This window comes from Fundulus heteroclitus, chromosome 13 (genome assembly GCF_011125445.2).
Source record: "Fundulus heteroclitus isolate FHET01 chromosome 13, MU-UCD_Fhet_4.1, whole genome shotgun sequence".
NCBI classification, from domain to species: Eukaryota; Metazoa; Chordata; class Actinopteri; order Cyprinodontiformes; family Fundulidae; genus Fundulus; species Fundulus heteroclitus.
In genome coordinates this window covers 33,394,692-33,407,764 of record NC_046373.1, presented here as the reverse complement: position 1 = coordinate 33,407,764, position 13,073 = coordinate 33,394,692, and the positions used below count along the sequence as shown (strand labels likewise).

Genomic DNA, 13,073 nt, shown 5'->3' with positions numbered 1-13,073 from the left:
CTGGATGATCTCCAAGGTGACATGTATCACAGATTATCAGATTGTTGTGAAAAGATGTGCATCCACCACTTTAATTGCTGTAAACAGTCAAATACACTTGTGCATATTGCTGTGTGGTGGATGCACTGGCACCACTGAAAAAACAAATAGAGTACCCTTGAATCAAACTCAAAACCCCGCCCACATTCCAAAAGTGACTGTCGGAAGTCCCGCCTTCCATTTTTGGCGGAAGTCCCGCCTTCCACTACCGGAAGTCCCGCCTCGAATGTCCCACCCCTTGATGTTCGACAAGGTCGGCAGACCCCTCACAAGGCTACGCTGTTTTTATGCAGAACTCAGATGCCTCCGACCCAACCTCTGCAAGAAGAATGGTCTTTGGAACCCTATGGAGCTCGCGGTAAATGGGGGTACGTCTTCAAGTATGAATCTATGTCTCTATAAACTGGATGAAGGAGCTGACAAGCTGCAAAGTATCCACTCCTTGGGCATGCTAATGTGAAAAAATTGGGCTGTTCTGAAACTCATCATGCCCCGCAGACTAGAACCCAAAGAGTCGAATGCAGCGGGCTTCGCTGTGAAACAAGGAGCCGAGGACAGAATAACAGATTCTTTCAGTCAAAGACAGGGGTTACCGGTCGATAGTTTTTTCGTGCAAGTCTCAAAAAGGCTCAGGATAAAACAACTCAGGTTATTTTTGTGCTTGAGTATTATAATGGAGACTGCGGTGTGTTCAGGACTTTGTTAACCATTCCGTTTGATGCGTTGCGTGACAAGATGATCGGAATAGCAGACCGGATTTCAACGCTGTTTCGCGACTGCTGCAACTGGAAAGACATTTTGGCGGTCAAGAAAGCGACCCCTCACAACAGCCGATACCACCCCTTCAGCATTAACCATGCCCTTCTCAGTATAAAAAACAGCCAGGCAGGCTGATTGGGACTCCATACAGCTTCACTGACCAGACATCTAACATCTGAAACCATGAGGAAGGACACAGGCAACAGTATGATGTTCTGCGGGGTGGACAGCTTCTCCTACTCCACCGTGGACTCCTTCAAACGCTTCGACATCACTGCAGCATGGGTCCCCGGACAGCGACAAATTCTTCCTGGGGCCGTACCACCGTCCTTCACCCGCATCCTCGCCAACTCCTGATTCTTCTTCCCAAAGCGACAGTGTGAGCGAGAGTATCCTCACAGCTCTGCAGAGGCACACCGTCGACTGGTCCAGGCCCCCCGGATGCATGAAAGGCAGTCCCGAGTACTTTGTTTTATGGTATAAGAATTCCAGGCTTCCTATCATGCCTTCTCTATCAGAGACCCAAGACGAAGATTCACAAGCTGTGAATCTTCCACCCTCCCCAGGGCTTTCCCAACCCCAGGACTCACAACTTTCCTCAGGCCAAGGAGATCCCCCCTCCCAGGACCCTTCTCAGCTGCTTGATTCGCAGCTTCCAACAAGCCAAGGAGAGGCTGACACGGGCTCCGAAGAATACGACGGTTGGATCCGCTTCGGGTTCATCAGAGCAGTGAAAACTGCTGTGCATCATCTTTTGAGTGTCGTGATAAGTGTTACAGATCCAACATGGACCGTCCTAGTCAGAGAGACCATGAATGTTTTGAGCAGATTACAGAGAGCTCTGGAAAGTGAAACCGGTAAGAAGGTACCGGTTGAAAAGGTCCAAGACTTTTTATCAGAACAAGATGCTTATTGTTTGCATAAACAGGAAAGAATACGATTTCCTAGAAATAGAGTGTTTGTCACCAGGCCTCTGAAACAGTTCCAAGCAGATCTTTGTGATACGCAGAGCATGTCCAAAGAAAATGACGGTCACAATTATTTATTAACCGTTATTGACGTATTTTCCAAAAGAGCCTATGTCAGGGTTTTAAAAAGGAAAACTGTGTATAATGTCATAAAAGCTTTCGAGTCCATTTTAAAAGAGAGTCAGATTCCAAAGAAACTTCAAACTGATGACAGTAAAGAATTTTTCAACAAATCATTCAAAGCGTTAATGGATAAAAACGGTATTGAACATTTTTCCACGGCTAGTGAAATAAAAGGGTTGGTGGTTGAGACGTTTAACCGTACGTTAAAATCAAGAATGTGGTGATATTTCACCGCAAACAACACTCTCCGATATCTAAATGTGCTTCAGGATTTGGTCAAAAGTTACAACCACAGCTATCACTCAAGTATTACAATGGCACTATCGAAGTCACCGCTAGTAACGCTTTTCAGGTGTTTCAGAATCTTTACGGGACTAATTCCAAACGTTGCACAAAACTCAAGATGGCATTTAAGCAAGGCGATCATGTCAGAATCTCCAAGGTAAGTGGAGTGTTTGACAAGAAATATGAACAGAGTTTCATGGACAAAATCTTTACAGTTACAGAAGTGATACAACAATCTCCTACCGTTTTCAAACTGATAGATTTAGACGGAGAGCCGGTTCAAAGTTATTTGTACACAGAGGAGTTTCAAAAGGTGAAAATGTCAAAAAACAAAATGTATCAAGTGGGTGAAATATTAGACAAATGCACCGTGGGGGGAGTCAGACAGGTCTTAGTATCTGGAGGGACAGTCTATTGTTGTATAGAAAGACCCTTCGCAGAGTTAGAGCAGCATATCTTTCATCATTAATTGAGGAGAATAAAAGTAATCCTAGATTTCTCTTCAGTACAGTTGCCAAACTTACTCAGAGTCACAGCTCCATTGATCCATCCATTCCCTTAGCTATTAGCAGTAATGACTTTATGGTATTCTTCATAAATAAAATTGATTCCATTAAAAATAAAATAACTGACATCGTCCCAAACATGATTACCTCGTCCTCAGTAGGTGAGGCAACGTTGGAGGAATCTTTAGAACCTGTGCAGTGTCTGAACTGTTTAGAAGCAGTAGAGCTCTCTGAGCTATCTAAAATTTTAGCTTCATCTAAACCTTCTACCTGTATGTAAGACCCAATCCCAACCAAGTTCTTTAAAGAGATATTCCCTTTGATCAGTGGCACTATTTTAGACATGATTAATCTATCCTTAGTAAATGGATATGTACCAAAGGCTTTTAAAATAGCTGTTATTAAACCTTTACTTAAGAAACCATCTCTTGATCAAGATGCGTTAGTAAATTACAGACCTACAGGGGTTGGACAATGAAACTGAAACACCTCTCATTTTAGTGTGGGAGGTTTCATGGCTAAATTGGACCAGCCTGGTGGCCAATCTTCATTAATTGCACATTGAACCAATAAGAGCAGAGTGTGAAGGTCCAATTAGCAGGGTAAGAGCACAGATTTGCTCAAAATATTGCAATGCATACAACAGTATGGGTGACATACCAGAGTTCAAAAGAGGACAAATTGTTGGTGCACGTCTTGCTGGCGCATCTGTGACCAAGACAGCAAGTCTTTGTGATGTATCAAGAGCCACGGTGTCCAGGGTAATGTCAGCATACCACCAAGAAGGACGAACCACATCCAACAGGATTAACTGTGGACGAAAGAGGAAGCTGTCTAAAAGGGATGTTTGGGTGTTAACCCGGATTGTATGCAAAAAACAAAACCACGGCTCCCCAAATCACGGCAGAATTAAATGTGTACCTCAACTCTCCTGTTTCCACCAAAACTGTCGATCGGGAGCTCCACAGGGTCAATATCCATGGCCGGGCTGTTATAGCCAAACCTTTGGTCACTCGTGCCAATGCCAAACGTCAGTTCCAATGGTGCAAGGAGCGCAAATCTTGGGCTGTGGACAATTTGAAACATGTATTGTTCTCTGATTAGTCCACCTTTACTGTTTTCCCCACATCCCGGAGAGTTACGGTGTGGAGAAGCCCCAAAGAAGCGTACCACCCAGACTGTTGCATGCCCAGAGTGAAGCATGGGAGTGGATCAGTGATAGTTTGGGCTGCCATATCATGGCATTCCCTTGGCCCCATACTTGTGCTAGATGGGTGCGTCACTGCCAAGGACTACCGAACCATTCTGGAGGACCATGTGCATCCAATGGTTCAAACATTGTATCCTAAAAGAGGTGCTGTGTATCAGGGTGACAATGCACCAATACACACAGCAAGACTGGTGAAAGATTGGTTTGATGAACATGAAAGTGAAGATGAACATCTCCCATGGCCTGCACAGTCACCAGATCTAAATATTATTGAGCCACTTTGGGGTGTTTTGGAGGAGCGAGTCAGGACACATTTTCCTCCACCAGCACGTTGTGACCTGGCCACTATCCTGCAAAAATAATGGCTTAAAATCCATCTGACCACTGTGCAGGACTTGTATATGTCTTTCCCAAGACGAATTAACGCTGTACTGGCCGCAAAAGGAGGCCCTACACCATACTAATAAATTATTGTGGTCTAAAACCAGGTGTTTCAGTTTCATTTTCCAACCCCTGTATATCTCATCATCTTTTCTTATCTAAAGTCCTTGAGAAAGTAGTTGCTAATCAACTTTGTGAACATTTACAAAGTAATGACCTACTTGAGGAGTTTCAGTCAGGCTTCAGAGCTCATCATAGCACTGAAACAGCTCTGGTGAATGTCACCAATGATATTCTCATGGCTTTAGAAAATGGACTTGTGTCTGTACTTGTCCTGTTAGATCTCAGTGCTGCATTTGATACAGTTGATTACAATATTCTCATACAAAGACATACTGTAGGGATTAAGGGGGAAGTATTAGGCTGGTTTCAATCTTATCTATCAGACAGATTCCAGTTTGTTCATGTTAATAATAAATCTTCTTTAAACTCTAGGGTCACTTGTGGAGTACCACAGGGTTCAGTCCTTGGACCAATTCTCTTTACTATGTATATGCTTCCGATTGGCAAAATTATCAGACAGCATGGGATTAATTTCTACTGTTATGCTGATGACACTCAGCTATATTTATCCATAAATCCTGATGAATCCAATCAATTACTTCAACTGCAGTCATGTCTTGATGACATTAAAAGCTGGATGACTTTAAATTTCCTGCACTTAAACTCTTACAAGACAGAAGTTGTAATCTTTGGACCAGAGTCCTCAAAAAATAAACTTCTTACTCAACCACCTAATCTCAATGGCATTAACTTGGCCTCTGGTAATAAAGTAAAAAATCTTGGTGTTATTTTCGACCAAGACATGTCATTTAAATCCCATATTAAACAGGTTTCCAGAGTTTCCTTTTTTCACCTCAGGAATATTGCCAAAATTAGAAACATTCTGTCCAGAGGTGATGCTGAAAAACTAGTCCATGCATTTGTTACTTCAAAGCTGGACTACTGTAATTCCTTACTATCAGAAAGTCCACAAAATGCAGTTCAAAGTCTTCAGCTGATCCAAAATGCTGTAGCAAGAATTCTGATGAAAATGAACAAGAGGGATCATATTTCTCCAATTTTAGCTTCCCTTCATTGGCTTTATTTTAAATCAAGAATAGAATTTAAGATTCTTCTTCAAACGTATAAAGCCCTTAATAATCAAGCTCCATCATATATCAGGGCTCTGATTACCCCATATGTTCCTAATAGAGCACTTCGCTCTCAGACTGCAGGTCTGCTGGTGGTTCCTAGAGTCTCTAAAAGTAGTATGGGAGGCAGATCATTTAGCTATCAGGCTCCTCTCCTGTGGAACCAACTCCCAGTTTTGGTCCATGGGGCAGACACCCTGTCTACTTTTAAGACTAATCTTAAAACTTTCCTTTTTGACAAAGCTTATAGTTGGAGTGGCTCATGTTACCCTGAGCTACCTCTATAGTTATGCTGCTATAGGAATTAGGTTATGGCAGGACATCAGGGTCTATTTTTCTCACTCTGCTGAGTTCTACTTTTCTCCAGTCTACTGTTCTCCAGTTTTGCATTGAAATGACTGTTGTGGGGAGTTTTTTTTCCGCTGTCACTTCATGCTTGCTCAGTATGAGGGATTGCTGCAAAGCCATGGAAAATGCAGACGACTCTCTCTGTGGCTCTAGGCTTCTTCAGGAGTGAACTCTGCAAACATACTCACCTACTAGGCTGTAGCTCAGTACCATCTACATTTTCACGCTTCAATGGCCTACATGCTCGGTATGGAACCCGGAAAATGGGTCAAATTTGACCACTGGCATGCCCCTCATCCTATATATTTTAAGGCAGGTTTCTACCACCTTTATTTCTACAGCGATGTTGTTACCTCACAGATGGTGGGAGACACTCACGCACCACTCTTGCAAACGGTTCAGGTCCATGGTGTGTCTGGAGATATTATCACTGAAACCTTTCATAACCCCTACTATCTCCCTGTTGTCAAGAAACACATTGAAAATATACAAGTTGAAATAAAAATGGCTGGGCTGGTGGTCGCCGTTCGGAGTCACAGGCAGGGTTGTTTCATTTCCATACGCGCCGTTTACATCATAATTCATTTCGAGTCGGCAGATCTTCTATTCCATAACAGCTATCTTATGTAGAAGCGTGTCAAAGTCCACTGTGGTGAGGGTAGGCATCTTTCCAAAATCAAAATCAAAATAAATAAATAAAATAACAAGGGAAGAATAAAGCCCACTGTTTGATTTTTCAGAGCAAACTGCTCGCGTTTTAACCCCGTTCTTTTATCAGCCAACAATATGATAATCTTTTTTTGCTTTTCCAGTTTTTTATGTTGAGAAGGAGATGCTTTAATGTTACCTTTTAAGATATTCAGAGCTGAATGGATGCATTTGAAAATGTCTTTTGCCGTTTGTAGTCCACCGGGGAGGGGATTGTAAGGGAAATGGGATGTGAAAACCTTCATGCAGGCGGAGGCTATTGTGATGCATTTAAAAGGATCCACGTTTTCTGTTTAAAGAACTTTTCTCTGAATTTCACACAATCCCTGAAAAGAATCTCCACACCATTTTGACAATAATAAAGAGCTTCTTTCTGAAAGTCAAAGGGCTGATTACAATCCGGCAGAATTTTATTTTGTTATTAACCACTTGAGTGATTTAATTTAAAGCATTTGTAACTTGTTGTTGAAACTGTAACGAGTCATTAACAGGCGAGAGTGGTTGAGAGAAAGAATCATTTAATTTGTGGATGGCTTGTTCTAACCATAGTAAATGCTCAAAATCCCAATCGGGATCAGTCTGCCCTTGAAGTCTGACGGGGGAACCTGGGGTTAGATTGACAAATTCGGCTGCAGGTTGAACAGGGAGATTCCTAAGTTAATTTATGGCTTCCACAATTTCATCCAAATCATCTCTGATTTGCTGACTATCCATTTTTTACGGAGGTCACAACTTAGCTGGTTAACAGTACTATGACGTTGATGAGTCGAGCAGTTCATCCATCAGAACCCTGCAGGTTCTCAGAAGTACAGCAGATTTCCGACGATAGAAGGTAGAATGACGGCAAGAAGAAACCGGTATACGTTCTACTGTAGTGCAGCGGCTGTAAAACAAGAGAAAAATTATAATTAGATTTTTTTATATATATAATCAGGACAAAAAAAAGAGCCATTTATTGGATGACAAGCTAATTCTAAAAACAACCATTGTCAGGACTTAGCGAGCAGAGCCGTGCAGTTTTCTGACGGCCCTGCTCTCTCTCTCTCCGCTCTTTCCACAGGTGATGACAGCTGACTGGTGGGCGGGGCGCGCACGCCTGCAGCGTGTTCAGCAGCGCTCAGCTGCACTATAAGATCTGCGCTCTGACAGCTGGAGGACGCCAGAATATTAACTGTTGTCAGTATGCTTAAGCAGCCATAGTCCTTTTGACTAACTGAAACTTCCTAAAAAGACTTGTGTTTCCCTCAGGTCCGCTCTCGTGCCCCGTGGCTTCTCGTGTGGGAAGATCTTTTTTTCGGACCTGGACAGCTTAAGTCTTGCTCCACTGGTTACCTGCCTCTGGATGTTTTTGGATTGCCCCCATCGAGCTTACATGGTCTCGCCTGTTCGGACTGAAGAAGAACCCCTTCGGATCAGCCTGGTTCCTACTGCTGTCTCTGGACCCACCAGCGCTGCTCGGACCCTGCCCTACGCCTACGCCCACCGATCATCTGTTCACAACACTCCATCTGGAGCTGAGTCCACTCCGCTTCCCCCTCGGTCCGGTTTCCGAGCCTTTGTGGTAAGCAGGCACCTCTCGTTTTCCCCTTAGTCCCATGTTTAGACTCATTTAATTATTCTCTCCCTTGTCTCCTAGATCGTTCGTGTTCCCACCCGAGTTAACACCTCTCGAGTCTCTCCTCCCGTGATCGTTCCATTTAGAACCAGTTTTCGTCTTGTGATTACTTCACTGAACAAATCTCCTGCAGTTTTATTAATAAATACCTTAAACTGCTCCCTGTGTGCCGGTGTCCTCTGCATGTTGGTCAAACATATCAAACCAATCATGACACCTTTTAATATATAAAAAGAACGACATGACAATATATTTATTTATTATATCACAAACTAATTCTTTGAAAGCTTTGAAATTAAGATGTACCCTTGATAATCCTTCGAGCAGTCTCCACCTTGGATGTGATTCTGGTAATAGCTCGTTGGAAGCCCCGAACATTCAAACGCAGTCTGTTAAAACTGGGCCCTATTTTGCTCTTTTTTTAAGGAACGTCTCACGTGTTTGGTAGCTGGAGCTGCTGCAGATAAAAAAGCAGACAGAGACAGAGTTTTAAAACGGGGCTAATTTAAGAAAATATAATCAAGGGGATAGTTTAAGATTTATATAGATTATAGCAAAACTGTAGGATGGCAGGAAAGGGGGAAGACATGCAGCAAAGGATTGTGGGTCAGATTTGAACCCAACTCACCTTGTGATGGCGGATGCTGATCTGATGAGATGTGAGGGATTTCTTCTGTTATGCGGTATCACCATTTTCTATTGCCGGCAGCGGAGTTACTGTAAATAAAAAAAAAAAAAACGCACTCACAAAGAGAAATTAAAGTGCTAAATCAGAAAAATACAATCAAGGATAGTTTTATAGTTATAAAATAATTGCGTACTTATTCTTAACTCACCGGGTAACGGCCGTCCTTGTTGTGGCGCATTATCCGTGTTTTCTGCAGGGGCAAAGCGAGCAGCGAGGGAATGCGACTTGAACAGCCTGTAACAATGACGTCTTCTTGATGCTGAGGGAGTTGAATGGTGCCGGTGAAAAAGATATTATTATCACAGAGGAATCATGAATGTCTTCTGTCCGCGATCGCTTGGAGGTCGATGTATTCCCAACTGCAACGTCGGGCACTAGGTTCCTTTTGGTCCGCTTCCGAGACAACCTTCCTTGGCGATGCGTTTGATCAGGGGTCAGGGGAGCATGTGGGGGTCATCTGTACTTTTCATCAATTAAACCTCTATCGCTAAATAAGTCTGGGATGAAAAAATAAAAATAAAATTGGTTAAAATAATTTATTTGTATTTTTACAATGCTATATTTAAATAAAATTGAATATGAGGTTAAATTAGATTTTACCATAGTCCAATTGTGTTAAAATGAAATCTTCCAGTTGAGCGGCCATGGATGCTAAGAAATAAAAAAAATATATTGTAATAATGGTAACAGAAGATATAGCCCCGCGAACAGGGTTTATTGGAATGACTACAAATGAGGCTGCAAGTCTGACGAAAACTAGCACCCTCATAGCTTCAGAAAGGTTCACATGGCTACATGTAGCTACACATAGCTTCACCGCTGACTTCATGCTAAATCCCCAATGCGACAGAGATCGGTAGTTGCCAGCATCTTAGGAGAACACTCATAAACAGTTTACACATTATATTAAGCTTCACAAGGTAACTTAACAAACAAATAACCAAAGGCCCCCCAGCAGAACTAAAACACAGAATTGTTACAATATATTAAAAGCTGCTAAAGGTTGCTGATATTAATTAAAACAGTAACTTACCGGTGAAAATCTCATTAAACTCCTGCGTCAGCGTCAATCCTGCATTATGAACCTGAGCAGTGACAACCAGTGAAGAACGACCTCCGGACATGATGTGAGTTTAAGCTGTGTATGTCTTTGAAGGGGAGGTTCACTGAAGGTTTTATATCAAGGTGAAAGAGGGGCTCTACCACCGCCTCCTGCAATATGTCACCGGATATTTGATTGTTAAACCCCGCCACCATATGTTTACTGAGACAGGACGTCGCGGCGCCTGTAAACTAGCATAATCAAATAAGCTATTTCCTTGTCAGGACTATGTTGATTGGAAAAAGCGCTTTGTGCCGCATCACAACACGCCCGCCCTGTCTCACAGCCCGAATTGGTGTTTGTTAAAACACCTCCTCTAAACTTGTCTGATTGAATAAGCTTTAATCTTACTTTTACCTCCACGAAATACCTCTAGAAATACAACGTATCTTTAAATACACTATTATCATATAAATTATATATTTTCATAACAAATCCCCCTTTTGATCTCTCATGAAGAGAGATCAATCTCAAATCTGTGTCAAAACCAATACCCAATATAATCATACAGCTAAGAAGGTGGGATTCTCAAACACACCCCATTCTTACTGCTGAACGTATTGAGGCAAATCATCATAGAACAAAACATACAGCACTCAGCATTAGCGGCGGGCGGGTCGGCTGGTTGCCAAGGCAAAAACTCAGGCGTGGGAAGAGTTCGGAGAGGCCATGGAGAAAGACTTCCGTACGGCTCCGAAGCGATTCTGGTCCACCATCCGGCGTCTCAGGAGGGGGAAGCAATGCAGTACCAACACTGTTTACAGTGGGGGTGGTGTGCTGCTGACCTCGACATGAGACATCGTGCGTCGGTGGGCGGAATACTTTGAAGACCTCCTTAATCCCAAATAAGATATTTCCATTGCGGAAGCAGAGCCTGAGCAGAGCCTGAGGACCACAGGGGTGGTGGTCCCCCTATTTAAAAAGGGGGACCGGAGGGTGTGTTCCAACTACAGAGGAATCACGCTCTTAAGCCTCCCTGTTAAGGTCTATTCACGGGTTCTGGATAGGAGGATCCGTCGGATAGTCGAATCTCGGATTCAGGAAGAGCAGTGTGGTTTTCGTCCTGGCCGTGGTACACTGGATCAGCTCTACACCCTGAGCAGGATCCTGTTGGGTGCATGGGAGTTTGCCCAACCAGTCTACATGTGTTTTGTGGATTTGGAGAAGGCATTCAACCGTGTCCCTCGAGGGATTCTGTGGGGGGTACTCCGGGAGTATGGAGTACCTGGCCCTTTAATAAGGGCTGTTAGGTCTCTGTACGACCGGTGTCAGAGTCTGGTCCGCATTGCTGGCAGTAAGTAGAACTCATTTCCGGTGAGAGTTAGACTCCGCCAAGGTTGCCCTTTTGTCACCGATTCTGTTCAGAACTTTTATGGACAGAATTTCTAGGCGCAGCCAAGGTGTTGAGGGGATCTGTTTTGGTGGCCTTAGGAATGCGTCTCTGCTATTTGCGGATGACGTGGTCCTATTGGCTTCATCAGGGCGTGATCTACAGCTCTCACTAGAGCGGTCTGCAGCCGAGTGCGAAGCGGCCGGGATGAAAATCAGTGCCTCCAAATCCGAGACCATGGTCTTGAACCGAAAAAGGGTAGAGTGTCTTCTCCGGGTTGGGGAGGATGTGCTGCCCCTAGTGGAGGAGTTCAAGTATCTTAGGGTCTTGTTCACGAATGAGGGGAAGATGGAGTGGGAGATCGACAGGCGGATTGGTGTGGCGTCTGCCGTTAAGCGGGCGCTGAACCGATCCGTTGTGGTGAAGCTCTCGATTTACCGGTCGATCTACGTTCCTACCCTCATCTATGGTCACGGGCTTTGGGTCGTGACCGAAAGAATGAGATCCCGGATACAAGCGGCCAAAATGAGTTTTCTCTGTAGTGTGTCTGGGCTCTCCCTTAGAGATAGGGTGAGGACCTCAGTCATCCGGGGAGGACTCAGAGTAGAGCCACTGCTCCTCCACGTCGAGAGGAGCCAGTTGAGGTGGCTCGGGCATCTGGTTAGGATCCCTACCAGACGCCTCCCTGGTGAGGTATTCCGGGCACGTCCCACCGGGAGGAGGCCCAGGGGAAGACCCAGGACACGCTGGAGGGACTATGTCTCCCGGCTGGCCTGGGAACGCCTTGGGATTCCCCCAGAGGAGCTGGCCCAAGTGGCTGGGGAGAGGGACGTCTGGGCCTCCCTACTGAAGCTGCTACCCCCGCGACCCGACCCCGGATAAGCGGAAGAAGATGGATGGAAGTACATCACACATCTCCAAACATGGCACAAACACCCCCTTTTCCCACCAAAACATGTCTAATGCCATCCTATTTTGAACAGTCATAAGACAGGTAGGAGGTAATTGTTCAGCCAGACCTTCTACTGCATCTCTAGTCAGATTAGACCAGTGATTCTTAACCATAGGGCCGCGGCCCAAAGTTGGGCCGCCAGCGCCCCCTTGTGGTCCGCAAAAATATTTCAGTTTTGCACCTGTGGGCCGCAAGGGCCGTGGGACTGCGTGCAGCTTTCGACCATGTGGTGGCGGTAATGCATCACTCAGTTGTTTAAAAAGCGCCAATACACAGAGAATTAGACTGTCTACTTCGCAGCAAAAATGACCAGTTCATTGTTATTGTTTTGATGTGGGTTTTTCGCACATGCGCGCCGGACTGTTTGGCAAAAGGCGAACACAATGGCGGACGCAAACAGAGAAACTGACAAGTTCTCCACGTATTTTTCTTCTTTAGATAACGTATCACAAGATCGTTTTAAGAGTAAGTTGATGGTTGATGGTGTCAGATTGCCAGATCCACACAGCAAAAGCCTGAAGGGACGGAGTGAATCTGTGAAATGCTGGCCAAGGGTATCTTACCGCGACACAGCTGCTTTATAAACACGCAGGCCAGTACGGACAAGAGAGCACGAAAGCATGAAACCACTGGACGGCTACAATTATTTTATATCGGGAAAAAGGCTCCAGCAAACGCCCGCGACGCCATGAGGGATTAAGAGGGTCAGAAAATGGATGGATGGATGTTCAGACACGTTTGTGTAACAGCAGAAAGCAGCATCGGACACAGGCCGCGTCTCAGCAGAGGCCCGGTAGGTTTTAAAAACAAACATTTTTCACTACGGATTATTTAAGTGCTTTTGTCTTGTTAAAATGGGTGGCGGT

At 44.4% G+C, this 13,073-nt stretch overlaps 1 long non-coding RNA gene across 1 annotated transcript; it reads left to right on the top strand.

Moving 5' to 3' along the window:
• The first annotated feature begins 7,586 nt into the window (after positions 1-7,586).
• On the top strand, positions 7,587-8,492 carry LOC118565547. Its single transcript, XR_004932434.1, has 3 exons — positions 7,587-7,696; positions 7,769-8,081; positions 8,157-8,492. It is a non-coding gene; the product is annotated as an uncharacterized LOC118565547 (long non-coding RNA).
• Positions 8,493-13,073: the final 4,581 nt, after the last annotated feature.